This window comes from Bombus huntii, chromosome 9 (genome assembly GCF_024542735.1).
Source record: "Bombus huntii isolate Logan2020A chromosome 9, iyBomHunt1.1, whole genome shotgun sequence".
In the NCBI taxonomy this organism is placed as follows: Eukaryota; Metazoa; Arthropoda; class Insecta; order Hymenoptera; family Apidae; genus Bombus; species Bombus huntii.
The window spans coordinates 5,624,313-5,641,128 of record NC_066246.1 but is presented as its reverse complement, the minus strand read 5'-3'; the positions used below and the strand labels follow the sequence as shown (position 1 = coordinate 5,641,128).

Genomic DNA, 16,816 nt, shown 5'->3' with positions numbered 1-16,816 from the left:
CGGAGGTGGTGGTTGGTAGGGACGAGGGTAAGGTCCAATAGAAACGCGGATAATTTAAAGGGGCGACGACCCCCCTTTCTGGTTTAAAGGGCTCGCCTCCCTCGTGCCTTCCCCTTCCGCCCTTCCAACCAAACCACCGAACTCGATGCGTTTACAGGGTGTCCAATATCAATCGTACGTCTACCATTCCGTTCCCTTTTAAAATTTTGTACATCTTTCTTCCAATTAAACTTCGTTATATACCAAATTCTTTCTTCTAACACAACAAATGATATTTTTAGCAAATGTCTAATCAAACGTAGAGAAAATGCCGTGGAAACTTAAAAAATGAATAGACGCAGAAACTTAACGTTTAATATTTTCTAGTTCAAAAGGTCAACGATCTCGACGAACGATCGTCTATCGATTCCTATTCCAACGTACCCGTAAGAAGAATTAAGTAATTTTGATCGAAACACCCGGTATGTGGTCGCACACGCCTCGAGCGAAAGAGACAGAAAGCGAACAAAATAAAAGGCGAAAAAAAAAAGGGAAAGAGAGAAAGGGGAATTATACGCGATGGCCGTAGGGTGCCGATGGTGTTCATGGTTAAGGCGAATACACACAGCTGCTACGACATGTACGTATATCAGACCCGGCACGAGCTATCGGTGGTGTACATTTTAATTCTCTCTTTCCCTTCCGCCTCCTAGCTTCTGTCAGTCGTTCAACGTAGTCATCAGCTGTCCTTGGAGCCACCCCACGCTGGGAGCCTCTGTGTCTCATGGCTGTGGTCACCCCAATCGAACTGACCACGTTCTCTCATGAGATATCTTTTATTATATGTACAGGATAGATAGCTTTTATCGTATGCATCGAATAATGTGCCGTATCCAACACGAGACATGGGAAAGAATAAACTACGACGGCGGACGCCTGTGTTAATTCAAATTTCCTATTCGAAACGCATCAGACATAGCTTTCGTGTTACGGTTACAGGGTGTCAAAGACCTCCTGGGAGCCTTTCGAAAGGTTTCCAACAACATTTCCTATTAGGGGAATCGAATCCTCTTGAAGGAAAGAAGCCTAACTCAGGACGAACGTTCCACGAAATTTTAAATCCACGAAACCTATATCGCTACGCTCGTGACTAGTAATTTTACAGAAACCTTATACCAGAAAATTATAAGACTCCAAGAGTCCGCCTATAAATATCACGGTTTCTAATTTTCCAAAAAGATATAACGACGCGTTAAGAATAGCAAAACTTTTAGTAGAAGCAAAAGATTGTTCGAAGATAATCCGTAGACTGTTGTGTGTATGGCACAGAATGAACCCCTTCGAAAAGTGCCGACGGTATTCTTCAACAGATTGCTTGGTGGGCTTGATGGTGTTTACGAACGAGGCGAAGAAAAAGGCGCGCTCAGCAGTCGGAGAAAATGTCGGAGCCAGCAGTTATCGTAGCCCCGCATCTTCCGTAGTTATCGATCCACGTTCTCTCTGTCTCTGTTACTCCGATGGCCGGCATCGCGATATTTTAGGACGGCAGAATGGAAGCCGAGAAACCCCATTGTTGGACGAGAAGAACGCATCGAAAAAGTATCGTTCGCCGGTGACTTCGAAACGTGACTCCTGTGCCACCGTCATTATCCGACGACAATGGACGTTATGCATGGATGCGTGTACGCATATACGCGCAACCTGGGGTTGTCCGCGCCACAATGCGGAAAGCCACCCCCTTTCGCCAGACTTGGCCTCGCAAAAGTCGATCTCCGTTTACGATCGTCTCTCGGGGAATCGTTCAGCGACAGATAGCCTTCCACGTTTCTTTATCGCTTTCAATTTTAACTCACAGGTGTTTAAGTATATTATATATCGAATCTAATTTTTTTAAAGACAGAGATTACGAAACGAGATTGAAAATTACGATAATTACGGTTTCATATACTTTGTAAAGCGCTTAACGATATGGAAAAATTATGCGAAGTGTTACGCGTAATTTCTACTTAATGATCCTCGGTGTAACGAACTGCAACTGAAATTAGAGTTCGTACGGAACTTTGCTAAGAGTACAACCTGCTTTTATTACCTTGAAACTATAGTCCGTCATTTATAATTCGATGTTGTAAATTAAGAGATTAATATACTATAAATAATGCAGCTAACAGAACTAACGAAGAAGCGAGGATTCAATATCCTTGAGGGGAGGATATCCGGAGATTTCCCCGAAGACAATCTAAATTTCGAACGAAGGTAGCAGGTGGGTCTTGCAGGGGGTTAAAGTTCGATTTTCACGTACGCTTGGCAGATACGATCTTCAGCCGGTGGCCAGGTGGCCATGGCGACGGATCGTGAAAATCGCGTGGCCGGGACCGATCAATACGAGCGCGACTCCTCGGTCCCTGCCTCGCTGGTTCACCCCTCCCTCACCCTTCCTTCTATCTTTCTCGCTCGGTCGTGGTTCGGGAGTTGTCTCCCTCTTTCTCGCTTTCTGTGGTGCGCGCACGAGACCCCTTCCTCTCGCTACAATTCCAAGGGAATCCCCTCCCGCGCTCGCTGACGCCCCTTTCCGCGCGAGAAAGCACACACGCACGCACGCATGTACACGCGAGCCATGCAAAAACGCAGTAGCTCGTCCTGCTATCGGAAAGGAATATGTAGCAGCGGCACACAGCAGAGGGGAAAAGGGTAAAGGCAAGTGGCGGTCATGAGGATGATGGTGGGACCGAAGCGGCGGACGGGTGGCGTGTAGAAAGAACGACGACGACGAAAGCATGCAGAAAGCAAAGGGTGAGAATGAGAATGTGCCACGAAACTCGCAAGGCACGTGCTCCGAAACCCCTCGAAGAACGAGCTGCTGCACACGCAGCATCCAGCGTATCTCTCACTGACAATGAGATATTTGCGATTAAAGTGGATGGAAGACAGATGAAAATCGGGAAACCCGAGCAAGCGAAGAGAACGAATCTTCAACCCGGCTTACCTGTTTCCACGGTCTTTTCAGGATCCACACCTTTCTATCTTTACGATCGATGCACGCGTAAGCACACGACACACATCCACACAGAAACACAGAAAACACTTTTCTTTATTTTTTCGAGACGCGACACTCTCCGTACTATTTCTTTTCCTCTCCGTCTCTCGACGTTTATTCCCTTTTCTCTTCCGAAAGCTCTTTTCGGTCGCACGCGAAACCGAGCAACGTGCAACTGGCCCGTGCTACGCGACTACTCTCGTGGTGCTGATCGATGTATCGCGCCGGTCCCTGGTCTTCTCTCTAACTCTCTCTCTTTACGTGCACCTACTATCACGCTCTCGCACCGCCGCCCGGAACAGAAGGGGAAATCAATGAAAGAAAAGTACGACGCGAGCGCTCGTAAATCGGCATTTATGCTCGCCTCCTGGTCGACGGTCCCTCGGTTTCACTTTGACGAGCACATACGTGTGAGTGTACGTGTATGTGTACGAGCGGCTCTGCCGAAAATTAGTCGCGTTCGATATCGTCGTAAAACGGGATCACCAAATTTCGTATTCGTCGATCGTGATAAAGAAAACGAGGGGTCGGAGGTATACGGTGGGTATGATGTAAACGTACGTGTATATGTGCGCGTGCGCGTATGTGTGTATGTATGTGTGTAAAAAAAATAGAATACGATATACGTGTGTATGTATATGCGTGTATATGTGAATGTGTAGAGGGTTACGCGAGACTAGAAATTAAAGCGTTAAACACTATACTAAGGAAACGGAAATAACGATACAACACGGGCGGAGGCTGCCTAGAGACTGGACACGCCAGTCGCGTTCAAGCGGCTTGCACAGCTCGGCGAGCTCGTTCGGTCAACGTCGGCTTGATTCGGTAGCGATCGCGCACCCTCGGCTAAGCTCGTCGCCAGCCCACTACGAACCCCTCGTTTTATTACGTATCTCCTCCTACCGACTCGCGCGTACGCTGCGAGGGGTTGCCGATCGAACTAATAAGAGACGTATGCGCGTTCTTAAATAAACTGTGACCTCCCATCGCCGATCGAACTCTTTGGCCCCTCTAAACATCCTTTTTTTCCCCTCGTCTAGTTTTGCCAAATTTCCAATTTCCACGCTGTATCACGGCGTTTAAATTATTTGCAAAGTAAAGCTATAAATCTTTCACGGTTCGCTCTTGAACGCTTACAATCTCGAGAGTCGAGTAGCGCGTCACGATTTTTGTTTATTCTGTCGTTCGGTTTAAAAGTAACACCTGTCACTTTGTTTCAATCGCGTCCTGTTAACAAGAGAGTGGACAAAGTACAGACAGTTCGCATACAATATTTCAGTGTCCCCTCGAGATGTTTGCAGGGGTTTGTTCGTTAGGAAATGTTTGCAACATGGCTCCCCGACATTACGAGGCAGAAGGTATACCGCCCTCCTCCAGCCTCCCTCACCCTGCTTGCATCACCCCTTGCATCAGATCATGACCACCCCTTCACGGATTTTGACCCCCGTCGTCTCGGTGCGCTATCGCGTCGATACAAGAGTACTTTTACCCCTTACGAGGCCGCACTCGATCGGTAGTGAACTCGAAACCATGAATTACATCGTCGAAACTCGCTGGTGGCCATTTGCCAAAGACCATGAAATTGAATCTTTCGAGGAGAACCGGCAAGAAAAAAAAAAAAGAAAAATCCGCGTCTGACAAAACACTACAACTCGCGCGAGAGTCAAAGTCAACGAGGTGAAAAATCTCAAGGATAAAGTCGACGTACTCGGGGAACCTTCTGCCTGATTATCCCACTCCAATTGCTTTACTTTGATTCATCGATCGTCGCTTTCTACGTACGCACTTTATGCTCGATTTGTTTAGAGTTTTGCCATTTTAGATTTTTGGCACTGTTTTCACCCTTTTCGCTACGAATAATTTCCAAAAGCGATGCAAGTGGCTGGCCACGAACGCGGGAAAGTAACGAGGAAGAATCCCTGACCTTACCCTGGCTTTATCTCCGCAGATCGAGCGAGGCCAGTCTCGAAAATGACAGTACGCCAAAATTATGCACCGCTGACGAAACAAGCCGAGCAACACTTGGCGGTCGTGCCAATAACCGCAAGTTCGTGTTTTCGGAAATTCATTTCCGTTATATTACGTCACTGCGCCAAACGAATCAAACTATTTTGCGAGAACTTCCTGGACACGGATCTGTTTGATGCATCCTCGCCTTGAATCATTTTTAAAGCTATTGCGCAAACTTACGAAAATTTAATAGCGATCATTCGCCAGTCTTTTTATAAATGTCCGAGAGGTCTCTGCACTTTGCAGCCGGTTAGAGAGAACAGCGAATTGACTCGAAAGAATTCGCGTTATGTTAACCGTTGAATGCTCCAAAAGCACGAGTAATCGGCACACAGCTCGTCGCTGCATGCACCAACTGTCCACCAACCATCTACCACTGAAATTATAAATACATCCACGTATAAACACTATAAATATACACGATGGAGTTATACGGAAAAGCCTGTCTTGGCCTCATATCTATGCATTGGAACGACGATAAGCCGTATCATCGATCTACTCAGATTTTTCGATATAATTAGGAACAGCGAAAACATCTTGCCTTCGTAACGAAAGTACAATTTATACTTTACATCGCTGCCTCTATCAATTTCTCCTTTAAAATCACTATCGAAAAACGACCTTTACATTCGCTCGCCTTAACGAATTAAACAAAGAAACGATTTTTTCGATTGACTTCCTGCTTTCGTTGGGACACGAACGATTGACCAGGTTCTTTGCATATTACGTACATGACCGGACCTAACGTTGACGAAAGAAAGAGAACGAGGGAGCAAGTCGGTATTGTCTAGCCGCATGAGAAAAGAGGGAACGAAACTGGGACCGGGGTACGGGACTTGCAACAGATGCGAAACGGTATGCAGAAAAAAATAGGGACACGTAGTGGACGCATATGCGAACGCGTTTCATTATGTTCGGTGGCTTTAAAACCGGCCACACGGTGCGACAGGAAGTTGTCACCGCATTACCGTTGGAATTATGAAAGTTTGCCGGCCTCTGATCGCCTTAGCGACAACCAACGGCGAAACAATATTCTGGTCGTTGAACCAAGAGGGAAATTTGTCCTTATTAATGTCTAGAATCGCTTTTTATTCTCGCTCGTACGACCGGTAGTTTCGTAATTTCGATTTGCGCGTAATGTTTTACGAACGTTTCGATAAAGAAACGCGTTACACGCAGTTTTCAGCGAGAAAGATTTAATATCCTCCTGTGGAAGAGATCAAAAGCGTGAAGAAACATAGATCGTGAATCGTTCGTAGGTAGGTGGTTGACAAACGTGAATCGAACAACCCTGTTCTTTCGTTCGGTTATGATCCAGCTGTCGAAGTCTACGTTTTTGGGGTTTGGCCCCACCTTCGTCATCGATCCGCCGATACGGCCGTGCACGAGCATAATTCTACTCAGCTCTGCCACGGGAGCAGTAATTCCGTCCGTGAAGTTTTCCTAGGGTCACTGAACTCTCGGTGAGATTCGTCGATAATCCACCAACTTTCCTATTTCTCGACCTATAGGCATTCCGTGAGGAATAAGTTCGACGCGTGACGAAAACAACTGAAATACGACAATGAAAGTAACGGAAAGAGCAACGGTAAACGTTGATAAAAATAGTTCCCTAAATACAAAGTTAAACATGCGAGGGGATAAATAATTATAAAGGACGTATAAATAATTCTCAACGACCAAGAGAACGTTTCACCTCTGCTATAGTCGATGGATATGCATATTCCGCGTCAGAGGGTCGAACGTTGGTATTATCGTTGAAAACGATAGAAGAGGGATGACGATTTTAACGAGCATCTGCACGAAACAGACGAGCCGACCCCACCTAGGGAAACAGAGGCCGAATGTGGTGAATCGATCAAGCGAGCATGTAATCGCTGTGCTAATTAAGGTGCGATCGATCGATTCGTTGGTGGTCGCGCTTCGGCGTCGCTTCTCCCGTCGTCGTTTCAACGCAATTGTACGCGTCGATCCGTGGATCGTTTCTCTCTCATGAGGCAATGATCGTATCACAGAGTACCCAGGGAAACCTTACTACTCTCCTCGAAGACCACAAAGAGTGATTACGTAAAGTAAACAAATGCTCGTGAAGAGAAAAGTAGCGTCCGGTCATAGCCGGATGATCGAAAAATTCTTTTCGCCTACGATGGTACGCGCCATGGTTTTCATACGTCGTACCGATTAAACGATGAAAAAGCTATCGGGGCTACCTATGTCGTTAACTTAAGCGTCATCGACGTCACGGGCAAAGGAATGGAAATGAAATGAGCCGGTTAATGAAATTCGACGCTGTAACTCCGTTCAGGGTCTCAGAGAGACTTCAAAGATAGCGATAGAAATAAGCAACATCAAACGAGACAGGACAATTTTCACGGCACCACTCATGTCGAGACCATCGTTTATTCAAAGACCTAGGGTGATGTTTAATAGGAGAGCCACGTCGGCTACCTCCATTCCCTATATTGCCGTCGTTTTCGTCCTCGATAACTCGTTAGCAGGATTAGCATAGCTCTGTTTAAACTCGAACGAAGTTTCGATAGATTGCCGCGGTGCGTGGGTACACGCATCCGCAAGGGTGGCGTTGGCAGGATGCTCGGCGTTGTCAACGTTAATACCGTATAAATCTCGGGAAGGGGACGGCGCGTGTGTGACGCGTACGATGCAATCATATTACGTATGATGGACGAAGAGTCGCGAATAGAACGGAGGAAAATCGAGAGAAAAAGAATGACGAATGGACGGAGGGAGAAGAGACGAGAGAAACAGGGTGAGACAGAGAGGTAGAGAAGCTCCATTGATTGGTCGGTGGTACGGTGGAACGTTGCAGTTGCCCTGGGGGTATATGAACCCCGGCACGGCACTCTCTCTCTCTCTCTCTCTCTCTCTTCTCGCTCTTCCACCTTCCTCCCCATAGTTTACCCTCGCTACGATTTTACCCCACGGCAAAACGCAGGCGCGTCACATGGACCCAGAAACGATCAATACGAGCTTCCCCAACTAGACCTAGTCTCTCTCCCACTTGCCGCTTTTCTATCCTTCTTTCACAACCATTCCACTCTATCATCCTCCTACTAGGTTCGCAACCCTCGGTCAATCTTTGATATCGTGTTGTTCGCCTGGGAATTTTCATAGAAAAAGACCCGAAAGAGGAGAAGTAACGTACGATGCTTAGACGTTAGAGGAGCTATGTCTCTTAGCTTCTTCCTTTCTCCGCTCGATATTTTCATCTTGCGTTTCGTTGGAACAATCTGGTTCAGAAATGAAATAGTCTCACGGATCGAAACGAGCGAAATGAAGAAATAAAAGATGGCGATATCGTAATTTCTCTGGCACAAAAAGGCGGAACGGAAATCGTTACGGTGAAACATAGGAAAACGGAAGGAAGCGATACTGTAAGATCGTGTTCGCTGAAAACGTTCATTGGCACACTATCTAACACCCCTTTATCCCTCTCACGCACCATTGTGATCGAGGCCATCGCGGACGGAAGCGTCCCTCTCGAGACTTCCTGCTTGTCCTCGACGAGGACCCGCAGTGCCAGTTGCTCCATCCTGGATCTGCTTGATCCTTCATGCACACTCTCGCCGTTTTCCATCATCTTGTTACCGAACATATTCAACATATTCGATCGACCGTGTTTTTCGAGACCGTATTTCTCTCTCGTTTTCAGTTTCTCGTCTTTCTTTTTTTCCTCGTTTAATTATGACTTTTTTTCTTTCGATTCTTTTTTTTCCGTTTGCTCTTTCGCCGGTTGCTCCGCAAGTGGGAAGAAGGATTCGAACTGAAAGTTGGCCGGAGAACCGTGGGTTTGGAGTCTGCGTTCGCGTTCTCCTGGCCACGTTGCTTTCGGCTGCCACGCCCAAACTTCTCTAGCCCGCGATACTGCGCCGTAGAAAAACGTCAGTTGTTGCGCGCCGATATTTTCACCGTGTTCCACGGATAGAAATACTTTTTAAATCGTGCTTATCGTAACTGAGAATTCACGCCCAATGTCAATCGATTGCTACGACGAATTAACATCTCAATTCCTTTTACACCAAGATCGGTATCTATCTTTTTCTCTGATGGGATAACGATAAATTTAAATCAATTTGAATTTGAAATGAAGCTGAAACGAATTTAACAAAATTTGAAATATGTTTCTACGAAGCAATGAGGGGAAAACGATCCCCGTAATCGGCCAAGAGAACGCGAGAAAAATAAGTTCGATAAAGGAGAATGATCATGGCTGCCGGAAGGATCCTTCGTTTGGTCCTGTATAAAGGATGTTCCGGCAAAGGGTTTACAAACATATATTATAATGATCGGCACCTGATAGCGCGCTATCAAAACACATAGATCGATATACATAGAGATCGATAATAATGTTTGCAATTATAACGGTAATAATAACAACAATAATAACAAGATAAGAATAGAACAATAATAATAATTCGAAGGTCAGAATCACAGAAGCAACAAAAGTAAAGAAACAAATGAACATACCGGTTAACGATGAAAATCAGTGGTTGGAGGATGCCGATATCTGGGCGTAGAACGAAACGACGGTGGGTTAATGTTTTTTTTGCGTTTTTATTAGTTTTTTTTTAATGAAGTGTTATCTCTGCCTTTTTTTTGTATATATTATCTATATCGCTAGATTTTCATTTCGTTGTTATCTCGTTTGATGCTCGTTCTTTGTTCCGTTTCGTATTTAATTCTCGTTCTTTAAACGACGATGTGTGCGTGTTTCGTTTATCCGTTTGTTCGTTTATTTTTCGTTCTGATCCGTGCCCGTGTTTTATGCGATAATTTTAATCGATTTTTAAACGGCCAAGTTTGTCGAATTACGGCGACGAATTACAAGTTCAAGTCCTTCTCCAGATATCTCTCTCGCACTTTCTTCGATCGACAACGAAGAATTACAGTCTATACTTTATAAAAACAATCGAACCTACTGGATACACGACGATCGCACGTACATATGACACTTGATTTGTTAATGTATCGACGAAACGAAAGGGGGAAAAAAATGACGAAGAAAATCACGGAACACACCCTCGAGTGTCTCTCTTTCACACCCACCGGCCAACACTATTACTTCGTCTTTCTCCCTCTACCTCTCCCTTTCTCATCCGTACGTTTTCCTTTTTCCTTCTCCTCAAGACCTCTTCTGCCGACTAAAGGATCTTCCAGACGACGATTCCTGCTCTCTGTATTTTTAACACCAACCTCGTCAACGTATCGCACACTGAATTATCTTCGTGGAGAACCGGCGACGTATATTTTATCCTCGTAGCTTTAATTATCTTTTTCTTTTCCTTCGTTCTTTCTCTCTTTCTTTTTTACACGAAGTTAGAAGGAGAGCCGCGTGCACGTCGATCGAGATCGATCTTCGAGAAGCTGACCGTTCCAGGAGGCGAAGGGATAAAAATAAGGATCCGGGAAGGGGGGGTAGAAATGGACGAACGAAATCATAAGATCCCCGACGAAGACGCGCGTGAAAGAACGTGGTACGACGATCCAAGTCTGTTGACGAAATTTATTTCTCCGCTGACCGATCGATTTCAACTTCGATTATTTCGTTTTACTCGTTTTCTATTAATCGTGTTTTCTATTGATTACTGTTGTTGCTGTTGTTGTCGTCCGTTGTACTCTTTTTGCCTTCGACCTTTTCGTTTCTCTCTTTTCTTCCTTCTTTCTATTTCGTTAGTTTAAACGCGGTTCGAAGTTATGCGTGAACACACGCGGTTTTCGATTAGTATCTCGTTGACACGTGGGCGGGAGAAAGCAAGAATGATTGATCGGTATATACGGTGAGGACGATTCTATATGTACCAACGATACGAACGTATTGTCAAATTAAAGGGTCAGAAATGAAGATATACAAGCAAATAGTAAGAATGTTGCGGGTATAACGGTGTCTACAACGCAATGCCTTTATGTGGTGCGGTAACTAAACTGACGGAGCCAGGCCCTGCCGCCAATCGCTGCACCCTCTGTTGCCCGCTGCCGCCACCGCCCCCGATGCTACTACTTCTACCTAGGCTAAAGGGGTGGGAGCCGCGAGGAGGATAGAGGTCGAAGGTAACAATCAAGGAAAGCACGTTGAATAGAGGAGGATCGACGAACATTGAGGAATGTACGCAGGCGCTGAAAAGAGGCAATGACTGCACCCTCTCCCTGGATCGCCACCACCGCCTCGATATCTCGCGGCACGCCATCTCTCGATGGAGGGGTTGCGATGGCCGCGAACACGGCCAAGAAAAACGGAGGGAGCTAAAGCGAGGAGAAAGGATGAAAAAAGAGAGGTAAGGTCGAAAGAAAATAGCAAAAGACCGATCGAAGAAAAAGAAGAATTTACGCGAGCGGATCGAAGGCGATGGCTGCATCTTTCCGATACCAGCAAGTATGGTTGTCCGTTCGTCGACGCGGTTTGAAAGATGGAAACCGGGCCACGGAGAGCGGCAAGGAGGAAACGAAGAAAAACCGTAGCCGGAGGCGGCGGAATCTACGCAGGCGCCGAGTGACGAAGAAACGCGAAGTAATACTTGGTTGGAAATTGTCGTGACGTTAACTCATTCGACGTAAAGAGTTGCACGGATGTAACTACGACGGGGATGTATGCGTCAGAAGGAATTCTGACGAAGTAATAACTCTTGCTGAAAATAACTTTGCATCGTTCCACACTCCGCGTGTAATACTCGTTTGATGATTGAAACAGGAACACGAAAAAGCAAAAGATCGAGGAGTTCATAGAGGACCTAAGGAGACGCGTGCGTCGGACAGAAATCAAAGAGGACTGCTCTCTGACCTATCTGGACATTAGGATCGGCTGAAAAGCTGTTGAGACAAATACGCAGAGAAAGAGAGAGAAAATGAAATCGAGGGTAGTTGCACGACGCACGCAGGCGCTAGGGAAGGGTCGTGAACAATGGCTGCTCCCTCTGGAGATCCTCTGGACCTTGCAACCACCGATACTGATTGAAAGAGCACTCCCGGGGACTATATACGTGGAGGAGAAAGGAAGAACGAGGGATGGAAAAAAAAGCAGTTAGTGGATAGCTGTTGATCGAACAATCGCCGTTTGGGACAAAGATTTTGGAAGAAAAAGGGAACTCTCGACTCTAAAATAGCAGGGCGTAGTTTGCATACAGGTGGCAGAAGAGCGCGGTAAAAGGTTGGAAAGGGGAAAGCAACCGCCGCGCCGCTAGCTGGATGGTCCGGGAAAAGGTGTTAATCGCGAACTCGAGTGGAGGCGGACGGTACTCTCACAGACAGGGATGCTACAAGACAACTCAAGGATCGTTGTTTCAACGACGTTCGCCAAAAAAATTGAAAAGCAGAAAATTTAAAGGAACGGTGAACACGAGATAGATACGTGGACGCAATTAGAGTCGACGAATAATAAATTCGACGTAAAAATATATTTGAATATTTCATCAGAGAAGTTGGTCTCGCCGTCTCGTGTTCCGAGGAACGGGGGTTGAATTCGAGGGGAAGAAGAAAAAAATGGCTAGACGTACGGGGGAGTGCACGTGCGCAAGCGCTACTCTCGAGGGTTGAAGAGGAAGGGGTGAAAATTCAGGCTCCGCGAACGACGGAAAGAAAAGAGAGTGGAGCGAAGGCTTGAAAAGGGGAAACGAGCGTAGGAGAGGCGGGTTGGTAGCCCGTGCAGAGCTCGAGGACGCAGGCGCCACGTTGAAAATGGAAACCGTCGTCCCAGGGGTTGACCTCCCTCTTGTACGAAAGAGCTTTTCGACCGTGCGAATGCGGCCAAATTTCGCCGTGCCTTTACCACATAGTTCACCACTATTCCCCCCCTACCTTAATCTTCCCCAGTCCTCCCGCCCCCCTTTTTTAACGTGCACGGACATCGACCAAATTTTCCAGAAAGTTAAACTCGAACCGATATTCAAAATCCGATGATTCGTCCGATTCGTTCTTTTTCCCTCGTTGAATATAATCGCTTTAACTTCTCGACTTTTGTCCCTTGCGTCTCGTCCCCTTTGCTGCTGTCTCTCGTCACTTCTTTTTTTCCTTTCCCCTTTTTCGTTGTAGGCACAAGATATTACAGGCTCCGAATTGAATCAAGAGCCCCTTTTTTGTCGGAGCCCTAGCTACCTGGAGGAGGTGCATTCATCACGGAATATTGTAACGCTATCCCTAGCGGAATCTTGAGAGGACACGTGCTGCGTAAATGGGTCCACGTGCCTCGGGCATCGGTAAATCACACAATACGACGATGCAGCGCTAATGAAACGTTAACAAAGAAAAAAAATCGAATTACGCATTTCCTATCGAAACTTTTGTTAGTTAAAAATAGTACCCCACTTTTCCTGATCCCCTTATAGTAACGGCAAATATACGAAACAGTAAATTTTCGAATGCAATTCTATTCGGATAAGAACAATCACGTCGACCACGTAATTTATAAACGTCTGCCTCTTCAACATGTGCGTAAACGAGTAAAATCATAGTCTGCACTTGATCGACGATTATCTTATCTGTGATCGAGTACAAACGAGGAAAGTATCGATCGATAGGATAAAAAGTACGCGAGCCGACGTGAATATCATTTCCACGTTATTACTCGAACGGCGTCAATGTTAACGAACGCTCTGCAAAGAGGGCTCGCTAATGACTCGGCCTCGAAATTACGAACGTGAGTCGATCATCACGGCGGAAATAATTGGTTTGCTCGTTGCCGCCTGTTACATTCGCAACGCGAGATGCAAGATACGCGGATGAAAAAGTCACGCTGAGAAAAGAGCTGCCCAGGAGGGGTCGAAAGAAAGCACAAACGGAGCCAGATAGGGGGAAAGACGAAAAAATGAGGGGATGATAATCTAATGGTAAATAGCATGCATACGAGGACAGACACGGGCAACGGCGTAGCCTGTACAAATCTATTCCATCGTACCCTATAAATAGATGCTCGAAGAAAACGAAAGTATATGTATTAGATTTGAATTTAAATCAGAATATCACAATTTTGACTTGTGCCTCTAAAAATCATCATATAAATAGCTTCTATCAACTGAAATTACCATTTTACTGTCGAAACAAGATAGTTTCATACTCCGGTTATCTCCATTCGCACGAAACAAAAGATAACATCCAGCCGTATCGTAATACCAGATATTAAATCCGACGTGATAATAGGAAAATTGAAATTATCCGTCAAAATATAGTCTGGATGTTCGATGAAAACGACGACGTTAAAAAAATGCAGCCAGACAGGGATGGGGCAGACGGTAGCACCGCGTAAATCCCGAATCCCGTCTCGGGCAATTTATAACGCTCCTCCTCTTTGTCCCAAACTTCCGTTTGTTGAGTATCCTGGGAACAGGCAGTACCTAGCCCAATTGCCCCCTCTTGCTACGCCATTGGGCGTGGGGTGGCAAGAGGAGCTCGGTGCCCAACGGCACAGGGGTTTCGAATATCGATCTCTTGCGTTCTCCTAGTTATTCACTCTCTCTCCTACACTTGCACCGGCTCTCTCTTTCTCCTCGTTTCTCTCCCTCCACGTTGCACAGAGCTCGGCTGCGAACAACTCGGGGAACAGAGAGGGACGAGGGTGAAGGAAGGGTTCACCAGGAAGTCCCAGCCAAAGCCCAGGAACGGAGGACATTCACCAGCCGAACAAACACACGTACATGCACCTACCACCGATGCGAATCTTGCCCGGACCGCGACTCTCCAATCTTCAAATTCCCAACTCTTTACGCTCCTGATCCTCTGCCCGACGATCGATGGATACGGTTCTATCCAGATGAATTACAAAATCCATTCGACTACCGTTAGAACCCAAGATGTTCTTATTATACGTAGCGCTCCCTTTAGAGAGTGTTTTCTTATCCTAAGGATCGCGAGAGAAGGAGTTTATATCCCTTCAGAATTATAACCACTTCTCGTTCCTTAATGGAGTCGTTTTTTTTTGTCGCGGTTAGGGTAGAAATACCTTGGGAATCCAATAATCCTTCATTCTATAGAAGTAATCTCCACAACCAGACCGTGAAATTCTACCAAACTTCTGTTTAACCAGCAATTTCGAAACCACTTTTGGATAGTTTTACACGAGTTTTACCAGCGTGGTTCGAGCTAGTGGAAATAGTTCGTAGGACGAACGGTGTCCAGGAATTATGCGGGTTCATCGATTAGTGGACGCAGGTAGTTAACATAGTTACGCGTTGTTGGAGCATTGAACCAACTATTCGGGAATGTATCTTTTCAGAGGCAACAGCAAGTTTCCATAACTGCATCCCTTCTCCCGGTGGCACGCCATATTTGCGCTTGCTCATCCGGGTGCTTGGCCAAACAATAAATATGCGTGACTTAAGCTCACTTTGCATGTTGCACGGAGCGGGTTGCGTGGACCCGGGAACGAGGCTGCACACGTGCATCGGAGGCTGAATCCGTGCGTCCCCCCGTAGCCTGATAATCGAGCCAGGGTTGTGCATGCGGATTACGTAGCTTCCAGTCGCGTATCAAACGCGTGCCAAACTCGTTATTTCGAAATTGTGAATCTTCCATATTATAAAGGACGAATTATTCATTGTTCGATATTCTATGCGGCTCGTGTATCCCGAACGTGTTCTTAAAAATCTTTCCCCACTCAGCATGTTACATCGAGTACGTAGAAAGAAGGACAAACATTCTTGCGCAAATATTTACCACAGAAACGACCGATCTTCCTGTTATAGATTGATAGATTGTGTTTCAGGGGTCAGATCTTTAGCTTTTATCCAAGCAAAATAAAATACCACGCGTTACAAAGCACGGTTATGATTTTCCTTATATTTCGGCCGTACGACCGTCTCGTTGGAGGTTGCAGTAGTTCTACGAACTTTCGTCGAAACTCTATACGTATAGCCAAGGGACAGTCACGCGAGACACAGAAAATTTCATGGTTGAAGGCAAAAACGAAAAGAAATGGCAGCAGGGACATCTATCGATTCAACAAACCAAGGAAACCAGGCGCGTGGATCCGCCGTTAGTATCGTCCAGTCGATGAGAAGTTGAGCCTCGTGTGGACCAGTTCGGGACAAGTCAAACTCCGCTCTCGATATGTCCGACGTTGAGGAAACTGGTACGTACTATGCTCGATCCGTCTTCGAGAATTGTTCGTAACAAGCTAGAAACCGTTCCGTGACTGAAACGCGAGCACGTAACACATGCCACATCGTCTATCTGCGTGATCGCACCTCTACACGAGAGAGAAACATTTTGTCTATGAACGTGTGCTTCTATATTTCGACGTCGTTTCCCGATAGATCTTCTGTGATCCGTCAAGCCGACTCAAGGAGCAGTCACGCGAGGATCAACGCTAGCTCGATGCTTATTGCCCTCTGACATTTGGCAGGTGTTCCTCTTTGGAGACCAGTTCGCCTCGTGATATAACATATAGATCGCAAAATTCACCGCAGAGCAACACTTTCTCGGTCGGTTTTCCATGTGCGAGGGGTGACTTTCCCTTTGTGACTCGAAGCTGCCATATCCTTCCCTGTTCCCAGCTATTATTACCGCTCTGGTCGCCTTTTTCTCTTTCTCTCTTGACCTAACTTCCGTTTTCCGCGTCACGGAATAACGAATAAAGTAGAAGGATGCCTCTTATAGTTGGATTCTTCTAATTTCGTTCGATGTAGATCGCGATCCAGGGAAACCGTGTCGAGGAGAAAAAATATAACGACCGAGGCTGCTTTTCCTTTTTTTTTTTCCCTCGTAGCCGGAACTGTTGAAGATTTAGTATGAGTTCAGCGGTGCGTATCACAGTGTATCCTCTCCCTCTCTATCCTCCAGCCACCCTTGCCG

The 16,816-nt window shown here is 46.1% G+C and overlaps 1 protein-coding gene across 10 annotated transcripts in view; it reads right to left on the bottom strand.

Annotated features, from left to right (window-relative positions):
- LOC126869286 (ELAV-like protein 2) overlaps positions 1–16,816 on the bottom strand; it is a 51,357-nt gene that overhangs the window by 27,635 nt on the left and 6,906 nt on the right. The window contains exon 1 of one of the 10 annotated variants that reach the window (XM_050625621.1): positions 9,509–11,026. The exons of 1 other annotated variant lie outside the window; for it this stretch is intronic. The gene's annotated coding sequence lies outside the window, so the exon portion shown is untranslated. Of the gene's footprint in view, positions 1–2,962; positions 6,615–8,483; positions 9,488–9,508; positions 11,027–16,816 lie in introns of those variants that run through there. 8 more of the 10 variants (XM_050625623.1, XM_050625624.1, XM_050625620.1 and 5 more) reach the window with 8 other exon arrangements.